General features: G+C 34.3%; 13 non-coding genes across 13 annotated transcripts; all 13 read right to left on the bottom strand.

Moving 5' to 3' along the window:
• Positions 1 to 720: 720 nt before the first annotated feature.
• TRNAT-AGU (transfer RNA threonine (anticodon AGU)) lies at positions 721 to 794 on the bottom strand. The gene has a single exon. It is a non-coding gene; the product is annotated as a tRNA-Thr (tRNA).
• Positions 795 to 1,702: 908 nt separating this feature from the next.
• On the bottom strand, positions 1,703 to 1,776 carry TRNAT-AGU (transfer RNA threonine (anticodon AGU)). Its single transcript has one exon. It is a non-coding gene; the product is annotated as a tRNA-Thr (tRNA).
• Positions 1,777 to 2,684: 908 nt separating this feature from the next.
• On the bottom strand, positions 2,685 to 2,758 carry TRNAT-AGU (transfer RNA threonine (anticodon AGU)). The gene has a single exon. It is a non-coding gene; the product is annotated as a tRNA-Thr (tRNA).
• A 908-nt stretch (positions 2,759 to 3,666) lies between these two features.
• Positions 3,667 to 3,740, bottom strand: TRNAT-AGU (transfer RNA threonine (anticodon AGU)). Its single transcript has one exon. It is a non-coding gene; the product is annotated as a tRNA-Thr (tRNA).
• Positions 3,741 to 5,617: 1,877 nt separating this feature from the next.
• TRNAT-AGU (transfer RNA threonine (anticodon AGU)) lies at positions 5,618 to 5,691 on the bottom strand. The gene has a single exon. It is a non-coding gene; the product is annotated as a tRNA-Thr (tRNA).
• A 908-nt stretch (positions 5,692 to 6,599) lies between these two features.
• On the bottom strand, positions 6,600 to 6,673 carry TRNAT-AGU (transfer RNA threonine (anticodon AGU)). Its single transcript has one exon. It is a non-coding gene; the product is annotated as a tRNA-Thr (tRNA).
• A 912-nt stretch (positions 6,674 to 7,585) lies between these two features.
• Positions 7,586 to 7,659, bottom strand: TRNAT-AGU (transfer RNA threonine (anticodon AGU)). Its single transcript has one exon. It is a non-coding gene; the product is annotated as a tRNA-Thr (tRNA).
• A 1,877-nt stretch (positions 7,660 to 9,536) lies between these two features.
• TRNAT-AGU (transfer RNA threonine (anticodon AGU)) lies at positions 9,537 to 9,610 on the bottom strand. Its single transcript has one exon. It is a non-coding gene; the product is annotated as a tRNA-Thr (tRNA).
• Positions 9,611 to 10,518: 908 nt separating this feature from the next.
• On the bottom strand, positions 10,519 to 10,592 carry TRNAT-AGU (transfer RNA threonine (anticodon AGU)). The gene has a single exon. It is a non-coding gene; the product is annotated as a tRNA-Thr (tRNA).
• A 908-nt stretch (positions 10,593 to 11,500) lies between these two features.
• TRNAT-AGU (transfer RNA threonine (anticodon AGU)) lies at positions 11,501 to 11,574 on the bottom strand. Its single transcript has one exon. It is a non-coding gene; the product is annotated as a tRNA-Thr (tRNA).
• Positions 11,575 to 12,479: 905 nt separating this feature from the next.
• TRNAT-AGU (transfer RNA threonine (anticodon AGU)) lies at positions 12,480 to 12,553 on the bottom strand. Its single transcript has one exon. It is a non-coding gene; the product is annotated as a tRNA-Thr (tRNA).
• Positions 12,554 to 13,461: 908 nt separating this feature from the next.
• TRNAT-AGU (transfer RNA threonine (anticodon AGU)) lies at positions 13,462 to 13,535 on the bottom strand. The gene has a single exon. It is a non-coding gene; the product is annotated as a tRNA-Thr (tRNA).
• A 905-nt stretch (positions 13,536 to 14,440) lies between these two features.
• Positions 14,441 to 14,514, bottom strand: TRNAT-AGU (transfer RNA threonine (anticodon AGU)). Its single transcript has one exon. It is a non-coding gene; the product is annotated as a tRNA-Thr (tRNA).
• Positions 14,515 to 15,305: the final 791 nt, after the last annotated feature.

Here is a 15,305-nt window from a genome sequence, read left to right as displayed (position 1 = left end):
TTTGAAACATTTCACTCTCAGTCTTTTCATTCAACTCATTCCTGGCAAATATGTATTGAAACCCTGATATATCAATATCGGAAAAAGCCATGAGATTGAACAGATATTTGTGACATGAAGATGTATCTGGGAGGGTTGACCATGATGGCAGTGGTTAAGAAACATATGGTAAGTGGAAGTGGAAAACAGGTTTACAAAGCAAAGACATGCTTAAGAGTCAATTTATATTGAAGCTCTTTAATTAGTATGAGAAGACAATTCACATAATTAAAAGTTATTCATTTAAGAGTTAAACAGTTTCCTGTATTTTTATTTTATTTAAGTTTAAATTGAGTGTTAAGAGGTGTTCTGCAAGGATTAGATTGCCAAATATTTAATACGGTCAACTATCTATATATTGTGTGCTTCCCACATTGGTCAAATGCAGTCATCCTCGGGGCTTAGCCTTTTACTTCAATGCTTCGTACAGCAAAAAAAACAGCTGATATTGGAATGGCAAATAGAATATAGTCAAATGGAGAACTCTGACTGAAAATGATAAAAGCAAAATTAGCATTTATCTCAAAGCTTGCTTAAGAAACACGAAGCCATTTTTTCTAGAAATACTTAACGCACTGCAATCAAGAGCGTTATGTTGAAGCAGAGTCATGGGTGCAATAGTCTTATTTCTGATGCAATACAGTAATTATCAAATGATGAGATAGAAATGTAGGCAAATAAAGGCACTGCTGAGATTTGAACTCAGGATCTCCTGTTTACTAGACAGGCGCTTTAACCAACTAAGCCACAGCACCACATGAAACCTTTGCTGCTTTGTAAGGGAAAGGACAGCTAAAAATACATTTCTTTGTTAAAGGCTCATAAGAGTCCTGATAAGACTAGTGTCTCATTAATTCTGTAAACAGCTGGTAAAATAGAGTGTAAAGCTAAAAATGTCATTATCTCTTCTTTCTCATATAAGCCTCATATTCTCCTTTCTCAATTTGAAACATTTCACTCTCAGTCTTTTCAGTCAACTCATTCCTGGCAAATATGTATTGAAACCCTGATATATCAATATCGGAAAAAGCTATGAGATTGAACAGATATTTGTGACATGAAGATGTATCTGGGAGGGTTGACCATGATGGCAGTAGTTAAGAAACATATGGTAAGTGGAAGTGGAAAACAGGTTTACAAAGCAAAAACATGCTTAAGAGTCAATTTATATTGAAGCTCTTTAATTAGTATGAGAAGACAATTCACATAATTAAAAGTTATTCATTTAAGAGTTAAACAGTTTCCTGCATTTTTATTTTATTTAAGTTTAAATTGAGTGTTAAGAGGTGTTCTGCAAGGATTAGATTGCCAAATATTTAATACGGTCAACTATCTATATATTGTGTGCTTCCCACATTGGTCAAATGCAGTCATCCTCGGGGCTTAGCCTTTTACTTCAATGCTTCGTACAGCAAAAAAAACAGCTGATATTGGAATGGCAAATAGAATATAGTCAAATGGAGAACTCTGACTGAAAATGATAAAAGCAAAATTAGCATTTATCTCAAAGCTTGCTTAAGAAACACGAAGCCATTTTTTCTGGAAATACTTAATGCACTGCAATCAAGAGCGTTATGTTGAAGCAGAGTCATGGGTGCAATAGTCTTATTTCTGATGCAATACAGTAATTATCAAATGATGAGATAGAAATGTAGGCAAATAAAGGCACTGCTGAGATTTGAACTCAGGATCTCCTGTTTACTAGACAGGCGCTTTAACCAACTAAGCCACAGCACCACATGAAACCTTTGCTGCTTTGTAAGGGAAAGGACAGCTAAAAATACATTTCTTTGTTAAAGGCTCATAAGAGTCCTGATAAGACTAGTGTCTCATTAATTCTGTAAACAGCTGGTAAAATAGAGTGTAAAACTAAAAATGTCATTATCTCTTCTTTCTCATATAAGCCTCATATTCTCCTTTCTCAATTTGAAACATTTCACTCTCAGTCTTTTTATTCAACTCATTCCTGGCAAATATGTATTGAAACCCTGATATATCAATATCGGAAAAAGCCATGAGATTGAACAGATATTTGTGACATGAAGATGTATCTGGGAGGGTTGACCATGATGGCAGTGGTTAAGAAACATATGGTAAGTGGAAGTGGAAAACAGGTTTACAAAGCAAAGACATGCTTAAGAGTCAATTTATATTGAAGCTCTTTAATTAGTATGAGAAGACAATTCACATAATTAAAAGTTATTCATTTAAGAGTTAAACAGTTTCCTGTATTTTTATTTTATTTAAGTTTAAATTGAGTGTTAAGAGGTGTTCTGCAAGGATTAGATTGCCAAATATTTAATACGGTCAACTATCTATATATTGTGTGCTTCCCACATTGGTCAAATGCAGTCATCCTCGGGGCTTAGCCTTTTACTTCAATGCTTCGTACAGCAAAAAAAACAGCTGATATTGGAATGGCAAATAGAATATAGTCAAATGGAGAACTCTGACTGAAAATGATAAAAGCAAAATTAGCATTTATCTCAAAGCTTGCTTAAGAAACACGAAGCCATTTTTTCTAGAAATACTTAACGCACTGCAATCAAGAGCGTTATGTTGAAGCAGAGTCATGGGTGCAATAGTCTTATTTCTGATGCAATACAGTAATTATCAAATGATGAGATAGAAATGTAGGCAAATAAAGGCACTGCTGAGATTTGAACTCAGGATCTCCTGTTTACTAGACAGGCGCTTTAACCAACTAAGCCACAGCACCACATGAAACCTTTGCTGCTTTGTAAGGGAAAGGACAGCTAAAAATACATTTCTTTGTTAAAGGCTCATAAGAGTCCTGATAAGACTAGTGTCTCATTAATTCTGTAAACAGCTGGTAAAATAGAGTGTAAAGCTAAAAATGTCATTATCTCTTCTTTCTCATATAAGCCTCATATTCTCCTTTCTCAATTTGAAACATTTCACTCTCAGTCTTTTCAGTCAACTCATTCCTGGCAAATATGTATTGAAACCCTGATATATCAATATCGGAAAAAGCTATGAGATTGAACAGATATTTGTGACATGAAGATGTATCTGGGAGGGTTGACCATGATGGCAGTAGTTAAGAAACATATGGTAAGTGGAAGTGGAAAACAGGTTTACAAAGCAAAAACATGCTTAAGAGTCAATTTATATTGAAGCTCTTTAATTAGTATGAGAAGACAATTCACATAATTAAAAGTTATTCATTTAAGAGTTAAACAGTTTCCTGCATTTTTATTTTATTTAAGTTTAAATTGAGTGTTAAGAGGTGTTCTGCAAGGATTAGATTGCCAAATATTTAATACGGTCAACTATCTATATATTGTGTGCTTCCCACATTGGTCAAATGCAGTCATCCTCGGGGCTTAGCCTTTTACTTCAATGCTTCGTACAGCAAAAAAAACAGCTGATATTGGAATGGCAAATAGAATATAGTCAAATGGAGAACTCTGACTGAAAATGATAAAAGCAAAATTAGCATTTATCTCAAAGCTTGCTTAAGAAACACGAAGCCATTTTTTCTGGAAATACTTAATGCACTGCAATCAAGAGCGTTATGTTGAAGCAGAGTCATGGGTGCAATAGTCTTATTTCTGATGCAATACAGTAATTATCAAATGATGAGATAGAAATGTAGGCAAATAAAGGCACTGCTGAGATTTGAACTCAGGATCTCCTGTTTACTAGACAGGCGCTTTAACCAACTAAGCCACAGCACCACATGAAACCTTTGCTGCTTTGTAAGGGAAAGGAAATCTAAAAATACATTTCTTTGTTAAAGGCTCATAAGAGTCCTGATAAGACTAGTGTCTCATTAATTCTGTAAACAGCTGGTAAAATAGAGTGTAAAACTAAAAATGTCATTATCTCTTCTTTCTCATATAAGCCTCATATTCTCCTTTCTCAATTTGAAACATTTCACTCTCAGTCTTTTCATTCAACTCATTCCTGGCAAATATGTATTGAAACCCTGATATATCAATATCGGAAAAAGCCATGAGATTGAACAGATATTTGTGACATGAAGATGTATCTGGGAGGGTTGACCATGATGGCAGTAGTTAAGAAACATATGGTAAGTGGAAGTGGAAAACAGGTTTACAAAGCAAAGACATGCTTATGAGTCAATTTATATTGAAGCTCTTTAATTAGTATGAGAAGACAATTCACATAATTAAAAGTTATTCATTTAAGAGTTAAACAGTTTCCTGCATTTTTATTTTATTTAAGTTTAAATTGAGTGTTAAGAGGTGTTCTGCAAGGATTAGATTGCCAAATATTTAATGCGGTCAACTATCTATATATTGTGTGCTTCCCACATTGGTGAAATGCAGTCATCCTCGGGGCTTAGCCTTTTACTTCAATGCTTCGTACAGCAAGAAAAACAGCTGATGTTGGAATGGCAAATATAATATAGTCAAATGGAGAACTCTGACTGAAAATGATAAAATCAAAATTAACATTTATCTCAAAGCTTGCTTAAGAAACATGAAGCCATTTTTTCTGGAAATACTTAACGCACTGCAATCAAGAGAGTTATGTTGAAGCAGAGTCATGGGTGCAACAGTCTTATTTCTGATGCAATACAGTGATTATCAAATGATGAGATAGAAATGTAGGCAAATAAAGGCACTGCTGAGATCTCCTGTTTACTAGACAGGCGCTTTAACCAACTAAGCCACAGCACCACATGAAACTTTTGCTGCTTTGTAAGGGAAAGGAAATCTAAAAATACATTTCTTTGTTAAAGGCTCATAAGAGTCCTGATAAGACTAGTGTCTCATTAATTCTGTAAACAGCTGGTAAAATAGAGTGTAAAACTAAAAATGTCATTATCTCTTCTTTCTCATATAAGCCTCATATTCTCCTTTCTCAATTTGAAACATTTCACTCTCAGTCTTTTCATTCAACTCATTCCTGGCAAATATGTATTGAAACCCTGATATATCAATATCGGAAAAAGCCATGAGATTGAACAGATATTTGTGACATGAAGATGTATCTGGGAGGGTTGACCATGATGGCAGTAGTTAAGAAACATATGGTAAGTGGAAGTGGAAAACAGGTTTACAAAGCAAAGACATGCTTATGAGTCAATTTATATTGAAGCTCTTTAATTAGTATGAGAAGACAATTCACATAATTAAAAGTTATTCATTTAAGAGTTAAACAGTTTCCTGCATTTTTATTTTATTTAAGTTTAAATTGAGTGTTAAGAGGTGTTCTGCAAGGATTAGATTGCCAAATATTTAATGCGGTCAACTATCTATATATTGTGTGCTTCCCACATTGGTCAAATGCAGTCATCCTCGGGGCTTAGCCTTTTACTTCAATGCTTCGTACAGCAAAAAAAACAGCTGATATTGGAATGGCAAATAGAATATAGTCAAATGGAGAACTCTGACTGAAAATGATAAAAGCAAAATTAGCATTTATCTCAAAGCTTGCTTAAGAAACATGAAGCCATTTTTTCTGGAAATACTTAACGCACTGCAATCAAGAGCGTTATGTTGAAGCAGAGTCATGGGTGCAACAGTCTTATTTCTGATGCAATACGGTAATTATCAAATGATGAGATAGAAAAGTAGGCAAATAAAAGCACTGCTGAGATTTGAACTCAGGATCTCCTGTTTACTAGACAGGCGCTTTAACCAACTAAGCCACAGCACCACATGAAACCTTTGCTGCTTTGTAAGGGAAAGGAAATCTAAAAATACATTGCTTTGTTAAAGGCTCATAAGAGTCCTGATAAGACTAGTGTCTCATTAATTCTGTAAACAGCTGGTAAAATAGAGTGTAAAACTAAAAATGTCATTATCTCTTCTTTCTCATATAAGCCTCATATTCTCCTTTCTCAATTTGAAACATTTCACTCTCAGTCTTTTCATTCAACTCATTCCTGGCAAATATGTATTGAAACCCTGATATATCAATATCGGAAAAAGCCATGAGATTGAACAGATATTTGTGACATGAAGATGTATCTGGGAGGGTTGACCATGATGGCAGTAGTTAAGAAACATATGGTAAGTGGAAGTGGAAAACAGGTTTACAAAGCAAAGACATGCTTAAGAGTCAATTTATATTGAAGCTCTTTAATTAGTATGAGAAGACAATTCACATAATTAAAAGTTATTCATTTAAGAGTTAAACAGTTTCCTGCATTTTTATTTTATTTAAGTTTAAATTGAGTGTTAAGAGGTGTTCTGCAAGGATTAGATTGCCAAATATTTAATGCGGTCAACTATCTATATATTGTGTGCTTCCCACATTGGTTAAATGCAGTCATCCTCGGGGCTTAGCCTTTTACTTTAATGCTTCGTACAGCAAAAAAAACAGCTGATATTGGAATGGCAAATAGAATATAGTCAAATGGAGAACTCTGACTGAAAATGATAAAAGCAAAATTAGCATTTATCTCAAAGCTTGCTTAAGAAACACAAAGCCATTTTTTCTGGAAATACTTAACGCACTGCAATCAAGAGCGTTATGTTGAAGCAGAGTCATGGGTGCAACAGTCTTATTTCTGATGCAATACAGTAATTATCAAATGATGAGATAGAAATGTAGGCAAATAAAGGCACTGCTGAGGTTTGAACTCAGGATCTCCTGTTTACTAGACAGGCGCTTTAACCATCTAAGCCACAGCACCACATGAAACCTTTGCTGTTTTGTAAGGGAAAGGACAGCTAAAAATACATTTCTTTGTTAAAGGCTCATAAGAGTCCTGATAAGACTAGTGTCTCATTAATTCTGTAAACAGCTGGTAAAATAGAGTGTAAAACTAAAAATGTCATTATCTCTTCTTTCTCATATAAGCCTCATATTCTCCTTTCTCAATTTGAAACATTTCACTCTCAGTCTTTTCATTCAACTCATTCCTGGCAAATATGTATTGAAACCCTGATATATCAATATCGGAAAAAGCCATGAGATTGAACAGATATTTGTGACATGAAGATGTATCTGGGAGGGTTGACCATGATGGCAGTAGTTAAGAAACATATGGTAGGTAAGTGGAAGTGGAAAACAGGTTTACAAAGCAAAGACATACTTAAGAGTCAATTTATATTGAAGCTCTTTAATAAGTATGAGAAGACAATTCACATAATTAAAAGTTATTCATTTAAGAGTTAAACAGTTTCCTGCATTTTTATTTTATTTAAGTGTAAATTGAGTGTTAAGAGGTGTTCTGCAAGGATTAGATTGCAAAATATTTAATGGGGTCAACTATCTATATATTGTGTGCTTCCCACATTGGTCAAATGCAGTCATCCTCGGGGCTTAGCCTTTTACTTCAATGCTTCGTACAGCAAGAAAAACAGCTGATGTTGGAATGGCAAATATAATATAGTCAAATGGAGAACTCTGACTGAAAATGATAAAAGCAAAATTAGCATTTATCTCAAAGCTTGCTTAAGAAACATGAAGCCATTTTTTCTGGAAATACTTAACACACTGCAATCAAGAGAGTTATGGTGAAATAGAGTCATGGGTGCAACAGTTTTATTTCTGATGCAATACAGTAATTATCAAATGAGGAGATAGAAATGTAGGCAAATAAAGGCACTGCTGAGATTTGAACTCAGGATCTCCTGTTTACTAGACAGGCGCTTTAACCAACTAAGCCACAGCACCACATGAAACCTTTGCTGCTTTGTAAGGGAAAGGACAGCTGAAAATACATTTCTTTATTAAAGGCTCATAAGAGTCCTGATAAGACTAGTGTCTCATTAATTCTGTAAACAGCTGGTAAAATAGAGTGTAAAACTAAAAATGTCATTATCTCTTCTTTCTCATATAAGCCTCATATTCTCCTTTCGCAATTTGAAACATTTCACTCTCAGTCTTTTCATTCAACTCTTTCCTGGCAAATATGTATTGAAACCTTGATATATCAATATCGGAAAAAGCCATGAGATTGAACAGATATTTGTGACATGAAGATGTATCTGGGAGGGTTGACCATGATGGCAGTAGTTAAGAAACATATGGTAAGTGGAAGTGGAAAACAGGTTTACAAAGCAAAGACATGCTTAAGAGTCAATTTATATTGAAGCTCTTTAATAAGTATGAGAAGACAATTCACATAATTAAAAGTTATTCATTTAAGAGTTAAACAGTTTCCTGCATCTTTATTTTATTTAAGTGTAAATTAAGTGTTAAGAGGTGTTCTGCAAGGATTAGATTGCCAAATATTTAATGCGGTCAACTATCTATATATTGTGTGATTCCCACATTGGTCAAATGCAGTCATCCTCGGGGCTTAGCCTTTTACTTCAATGCTCCGTACAGCAAAAAAAACAGCTGATATTGGAATGGCAAATAGAATATAGTCAAATGGAGAACTCTGACTGAAAATGATAAAAGCAAAATTAGCATTTATCTCAAAGCTTGCTTAAGAAACATGAAGCCATTTTTTCTGGAAATACTTAACGCACTGCAATCAAGAGAGTTATGTTCAAATAGAGTCATGGGTGCAACAGTCTTATTTCTGATGCAATACAGTAATTATCAAATGATGAGATAGAAATGTAGGCAAATAAAGGCACTGCTGAGATCTCCTGTTTACTAGACAGGCGCTTTAACCAACTAAGCCACAGCACCACATGAAACCTTTGCTGCTTTGTAAGGGAAAGGAAATCTAAAAATACATTTCTTTGTTAAAGGCTCATAAGAGTCCTGATAAGACTAGTGTCTCATTAATTCTGTAAACAGCTGGTAAAATAGAGTGTAAAACTAAAAATGTCATTATCTCTTCTTTCTCATATAAGCCTCATATTCTCCTTTCTCAATTTGAAACATTTCACTCTCAGTCTTTTCATTCAACTCATTCCTGGCAAATATGTATTGAAACCCTGATATATCAATATCGGAAAAAGCCATGAGATTGAACAGATATTTGTGACATGAAGATGTATCTGGGAGGGTTGACCATGATGGCAGTAGTTAAGAAACATATGGTAAGTGGAAGTGGAAAACAGGTTTACAAAGCAAAGACATGCTTATGAGTCAATTTATATTGAAGCTCTTTAATTAGTATGAGAAGACAATTCACATAATTAAAAGTTATTCATTTAAGAGTTAAACAGTTTCCTGCATTTTTATTTTATTTAAGTTTAAATTGAGTGTTAAGAGGTGTTCTGCAAGGATTAGATTGCCAAATATTTAATGCGGTCAACTATCTATATATTGTGTGCTTCCCACATTGGTCAAATGCAGTCATCCTCGGGGCTTAGCCTTTTACTTCAATGCTTCGTACAGCAAAAAAAACAGCTGATATTGGAATGGCAAATAGAATATAGTCAAATGGAGAACTCTGACTGAAAATGATAAAAGCAAAATTAGCATTTATCTCAAAGCTTGCTTAAGAAACATGAAGCCATTTTTTCTGGAAATACTTAACGCACTGCAATCAAGAGCGTTATGTTGAAGCAGAGTCATGGGTGCAACAGTCTTATTTCTGATGCAATACAGTAATTATCAAATGATGAGATAGAAAAGTAGGCAAATAAAGGCACTGCTGAGATTTGAACTCAGGATCTCCTGTTTACTAGACAGGCGCTTTAACCAACTAAGCCACAGCACCACATGAAACCTTTGCTGCTTTGTAAGGGAAAGGAAATCTAAAAATACATTTCTTTGTTAAAGGCTCATAAGAGTCCTGATAAGACTAGTGTCTCATTAATTCTGTAAACAGCTGGTAAAATAGAGTGTAAAACTAAAAATGTCATTATCTCTTCTTTCTCATATAAGCCTCATATTCTCCTTTCTCAATTTGAAACATTTCACTCTTAGTCTTTTCATTCAACTCATTCCTGGCAAATATGTATTGAAACCTTGATATATCAATATCGGAAAAAGCCATGAGATTGAACAGATATTTGTGACATGAAGATGTATCTGGGAGGGTTGACCATGATGGCAGTGGTTAAGAAACATATGGTAAGTGGAAGTGGAAAACAGGTTTACAAAGCAAAGACATGCTTAAGAGTCAATTTATATTGAAGCTCTTTAATTAGTATGAGAAGACAATTCACATAATTAAAAGTTATTCATTTAAGAGTTAAACAGTTTCCTGCATTTTTATTTTATTTAAGTTTAAATTGAGTGTTAAGAGGTGTTCTGCAAGGATTAGATTGCCAAATATTTAATACGGTCAACTATCTATATATTGTGTGCTTCCCACATTGGTCAAATGCAGTCATCCTCGGGGCTTAGCCTTTTACTTCAATGCTTCGTACAGCAAAAAAAACAGCTGATATTGGAATGGCAAATAGAATATAGTCAAATGGAGAACTCTGACTGAAAATGATAAAAGCAAAATTAGCATTTATCTCAAAGCTTGCTTAAGAAACATGAAGCCATTTTTTCTGGAAATACTAAACGCACTGCAATCAAGAGCGTTATGTTGAAGCAGAGTCATGGGTGCAACAGTCTTATTTCTGATGCAATACAGTAATTATCAAATGATGAGATAGAAATGTAGGCAAATAAAGGCACTGCTGAGATTTGAACTCAGGATCTCCTGTTTACTAGACAGGCGCTTTAACCAACTAAGCCACAGCACCACATGAAACCTTTGCTGCTTTGTAAGGGAAAGGAAATCTAAAAATACATTGCTTTGTTAAAGGCTCATAAGAGTCCTGATAAGACTAGTGTCTCATTAATTCTGTAAACAGCTGGTAAAATAGAGTGTAAAACTAAAAATGTCATTATCTCTTCTTTCTCATATAAGCCTCATATTCTCCTTTCTCAATTTGAAACATTTCACTCTCAGTCTTTTCATTCAACTCATTCCTGGCAAATATGTATTGAAACCTTGATATATCAATATCGGAAAAAGCCATGAGATTGAACAGATATTTGTGACATGAAGATGTATCTGGGAGGGTTGACCATGATGGCAGTAGTTAAGAAACATATGGTAAGTGGAAGTGGAAAACAGGTTTACAAAGCAAAGACATGCTTAAGAGTCAATTTATATTGAAGCTCTTTAATAAGTATGAGAAGACAATTCACATAATTAAAAGTTATTCATTTAAGAGTTAAACAGTTTCCTGCATTTTTATTTTATTTAAGTTTAAATTGAGTTTTAAGAGGTGTTCTGCAAGGATTAGATTGCCAAATATTTAATGCGGTCAACTATCTATATATTGTGTGCTTCCCACATTGGTTAAATGCAGTCATCCTCGGGGCTTAGCCTTTTACTTCAATGCTTCGTACAGCAAAAAAAACAGCTGATATTGGAATGGCAAATAGAATATAGTCAAATGGAGAACTCTGACTGAAAATGATAAAAGCAAAATTAGCATTTATCTCAAAGCTTGCTTAAGAAACACGAAGCCATTTTTTCTGGAAATACTTAACGCACTGCAATCAAGAGCGTTATGTTGAAGCAGAGTCATGGGTGCAATAGTCTTATTTCTGATGCAATACAGTAATTATCAAATGATGAGATAGAAATGTAGGTAAATAAAGGCACTGCTGAGATTTGAACTCAGGATCTCCTGTTTACTAGACAGGCGATTTAACCAACTAAGCCACAGCACCACATGAAACCTTTGCTGCTTTGTAAGGGAAAGGACAGCTAAAAATACATTTCTTTGTTAAAGGCTCATAAGAGTCCTGATAAGACTAGTGTCTCATTAATTCTGTAAACAGCTGGTAAAATAGAGTGTAAAACTAAAAATGTCATTATCTCTTCTTTCTCATATAAGCCTCATATTCTCCTTTCTCAATTTGAAACATTTCACTCTCAGTCTTTTCATTCAACTCATTCCTGGCAAATATGTATTAAACCCTGATATATCAATATCGGAAAAAGCTATGAGATTGAACAGATATTTGTGACATGAAGATGTATCTGGGAGGGTTGACCATGATGGCAGTAGTTAAGAAACATGGTAAGTGGAAGTGGAAAACAGGTTTACAAAGCAAAAACATGCTTAAGAGTCAATTTATATTGAAGCTCTTTAATTAGTATGAGAAGACAATTCACATAATTAAAAGTTATTCATTTAAGAGTTAAACAGTTTCCTGCATTTTTATTTTATTTAAGTTTAAATTGAGTGTTAAGAGGTGTTCTGCAAGGATTAGATTGCCAAATATTTAATACGGTCAACTATCTATATATTGTGTGCTTCCCACATTGGTTAAATGCAGTCATCCTCGGGGCTTAGCCTTTTACTTCAATGCTTCGTACAGCAAGAAAAACAGCTGATGTTGGAATGGCAAATAGAATATAGTCAAATGGAGAACTCTGCCTGAAAATGGTAAAAGCAAAATTAGCATTTATCTCAAAGCTTGCTTAAGAAACATGAAGCCATTTTTTCTGGAAATACTTAATGCACTGCAATCAAGAGCGTTATGTTGAAGCAGAGTCATGGGTGCAACAGTCTTATTTCTGATGCAATACAGTAATTATCAAATGATGAGATAGAAATGTAGGCAAATAAAGGCACTGCTGAGATTTGAACTCAGGATCTCCTGTTTACTAGACAGGCACTTTAACCAACTAAGCCACAGCACCACATGAAACATTTGCTGCTTTGTAAGGGAAAGGACAGCTAAAAATACATTTCTTTGTTAAAGGCTCATAAGAGTCCTGATAAGACTAGTGTCTCATTAATTCTGTAAACAGCTGGTAAAATAGAGTGTAAAACTAAAAATGTCATTATCTCTTCTTTCTCATATAAGCCTCATATTCTCCTTTCTCAATTTGAAACATTTCACTCTCAGTCTTTTCATTCAACTCATTCCTGGCAAATATGTATTGAAACCTTGATATATCAATATCGGAAAAAGCCATGAGATTGAACAGATATTTGTGACATGAAGATGTATCTGGGAGGGTTGACCATGATGGCAGTAGTTAAGAAACATATGGTAAGTGGAAGTGGAAAACAGGTTTACAAAGCAAAGACATGCTTAAGAGTCAATTTATATTGAAGCTCTTTAATAAGTATGAGAAGACAATTCACATAATTAAAAGTTATTCATTTAAGAGTTAAACAGTTTCCTGCATTTTTATTTTATTTAAGTTTAAATTGAGTTTTAAGAGGTGTTCTGCAAGGATTAGATTGCCAAATATTTAATGCGGTCAACTATCTATATATTGTGTGCTTCCCACATTGGTTAAATGCAGTCATCCTCGGGGCTTAGCCTTTTACTTCAATGCTTCGTACAGCAAAAAAAACAGCTGATATTGGAATGGCAAATAGAATATAGTCAAATGGAGAACTCTGACTGAAAATGATAAAAGCAAAATTAGCATTTATCTCAAAGCTTGCTTAAGAAACACGAAGCCATTTTTTCTGGAAATACTTAACGCACTGCAATCAAGAGCGTTATGTTGAAGCAGAGTCATGGGTGCAATAGTCTTATTTCTGATGCAATACAGTAATTATCAAATGATGAGATAGAAATGTAGGTAAATAAAGGCACTGCTGAGATTTGAACTCAGGATCTCCTGTTTACTAGACAGGCGATTTAACCAACTAAGCCACAGCACCACATGTAACCTTTGCTGCTTTGTAAGGGAAAGGACAGCTAAAAATACATTTCTTTGTTAAAGGCTCATAAGAGTCCTGATAAGACTAGTGTCTCATTAATTCTGTAAACAGCTGGTAAAATAGAGTGTAAAACTAAAAATGTCATTATCTCTTCTTTCTCATATAAGCCTCATATTCTCCTTTCTCAATTTGAAACATTTCACTCTCAGTCTTTTCATTCAACTCATTCCTGGCAAATATGTATTAAACCCTGATATATCAATATCGGAAAAAGCTATGAGATTGAACAGATATTTGTGACATGAAGATGTATCTGGGAGGGTTGACCATGATGGCAGTAGTTAAGAAACATGGTAAGTGGAAGTGGAAAACAGGTTTACAAAGCAAAAACATGCTTAAGAGTCAATTTATATTGAAGCTCTTTAATTAGTATGAGAAGACAATTCACATAATTAAAAGTTATTCATTTAAGAGTTAAACAGTTTCCTGCATTTTTATTTTATTTAAGTTTAAATTGAGTGTTAAGAGGTGTTCTGCAAGGATTAGATTGCCAAATATTTAATACGGTCAACTATCTATATATTGTGTGCTTCCCACATTGGTTAAATGCAGTCATCCTCGGGGCTTAGCCTTTTACTTCAATGCTTCGTACAGCAAGAAAAACAGCTGATGTTGGAATGGCAAATAGAATATAGTCAAATGGAGAACTCTGCCTGAAAATGGTAAAAGCAAAATTAGCATTTATCTCAAAGCTTGCTTAAGAAACATGAAGCCATTTTTTCTGGAAATACTTAATGCACTGCAATCAAGAGCGTTATGTTGAAGCAGAGTCATGGGTGCAACAGTCTTATTTCTGATGCAATACAGTAATTATCAAATGATGAGATAGAAATGTAGGCAAATAAAGGCACTGCTGAGATTTGAACTCAGGATCTCCTGTTTACTAGACAGGCACTTTAACCAACTAAGCCACAGCACCACATGAAACATTTGCTGCTTTGTAAGGGAAAGGACAGCTAAAAATACATTTCTTTGTTAAAGGCTCATAAGAGTCCTGATAAGACTAGTGTCTCATTAATTCTGTAAACAGCTGGTAAAATAGAGTGTAAAACTAAAAATGTCATTATCTCTTCTTTCTCATATAAGCCTCATATTCTCCTTTCTCAATTTGAAACATTTCACTCTTAGTCTTTTCATTCAACTCATTCCTGGCAAATATGTATTGAAACCTTGATATATCAATATCGGAAAAAGCCATGAGATTGAACAGATATTTGTGACATGAAGATGTATCTGGGAGGGTTGACCATGATGGCAGTGGTTAAGAAACATATGGTAAGTGGAAGTGGAAAACAGGTTTACAAAGCAAAGACATGCTTAAGAGTCAATTTATATTGAAGCTCTTTAATTAGTATGAGAAGACAATTCACATAATTAAAAGTTATTCATTTAAGAGTTAAACAGTTTCCTGCATTTTTATTTTATTTAAGTTTAAATTGAGTGTTAAGAGGTGTTCTGCAAGGATTAGATTGCCAAATATTTAATACGGTCAACTATCTATATATTGTGTGCTTCCCACATTGGTCAAATGCAGTCATCCTCGGGGCTTAGCCTTTTACTTCAATGCTTCGTACAGCAAAAAAAACAGCTGATATTGGAATGGCAAATAGAATATAGTCAAATGGAGAACTCTGACTGAAAATGATAAAAGCAAAATTAGCATTTATCTCAAAGCTTGCTTAAGAAACATGAAGCCATTTTTTCTGGAAA

This window comes from Mixophyes fleayi, chromosome 10, assembly GCF_038048845.1.
Source record: "Mixophyes fleayi isolate aMixFle1 chromosome 10, aMixFle1.hap1, whole genome shotgun sequence".
NCBI classification, from domain to species: Eukaryota; Metazoa; Chordata; class Amphibia; order Anura; family Limnodynastidae; genus Mixophyes; species Mixophyes fleayi.
Note: the sequence above shows the minus strand (reverse complement) of the source record. Positions and strands in the feature narration are given on the sequence as shown.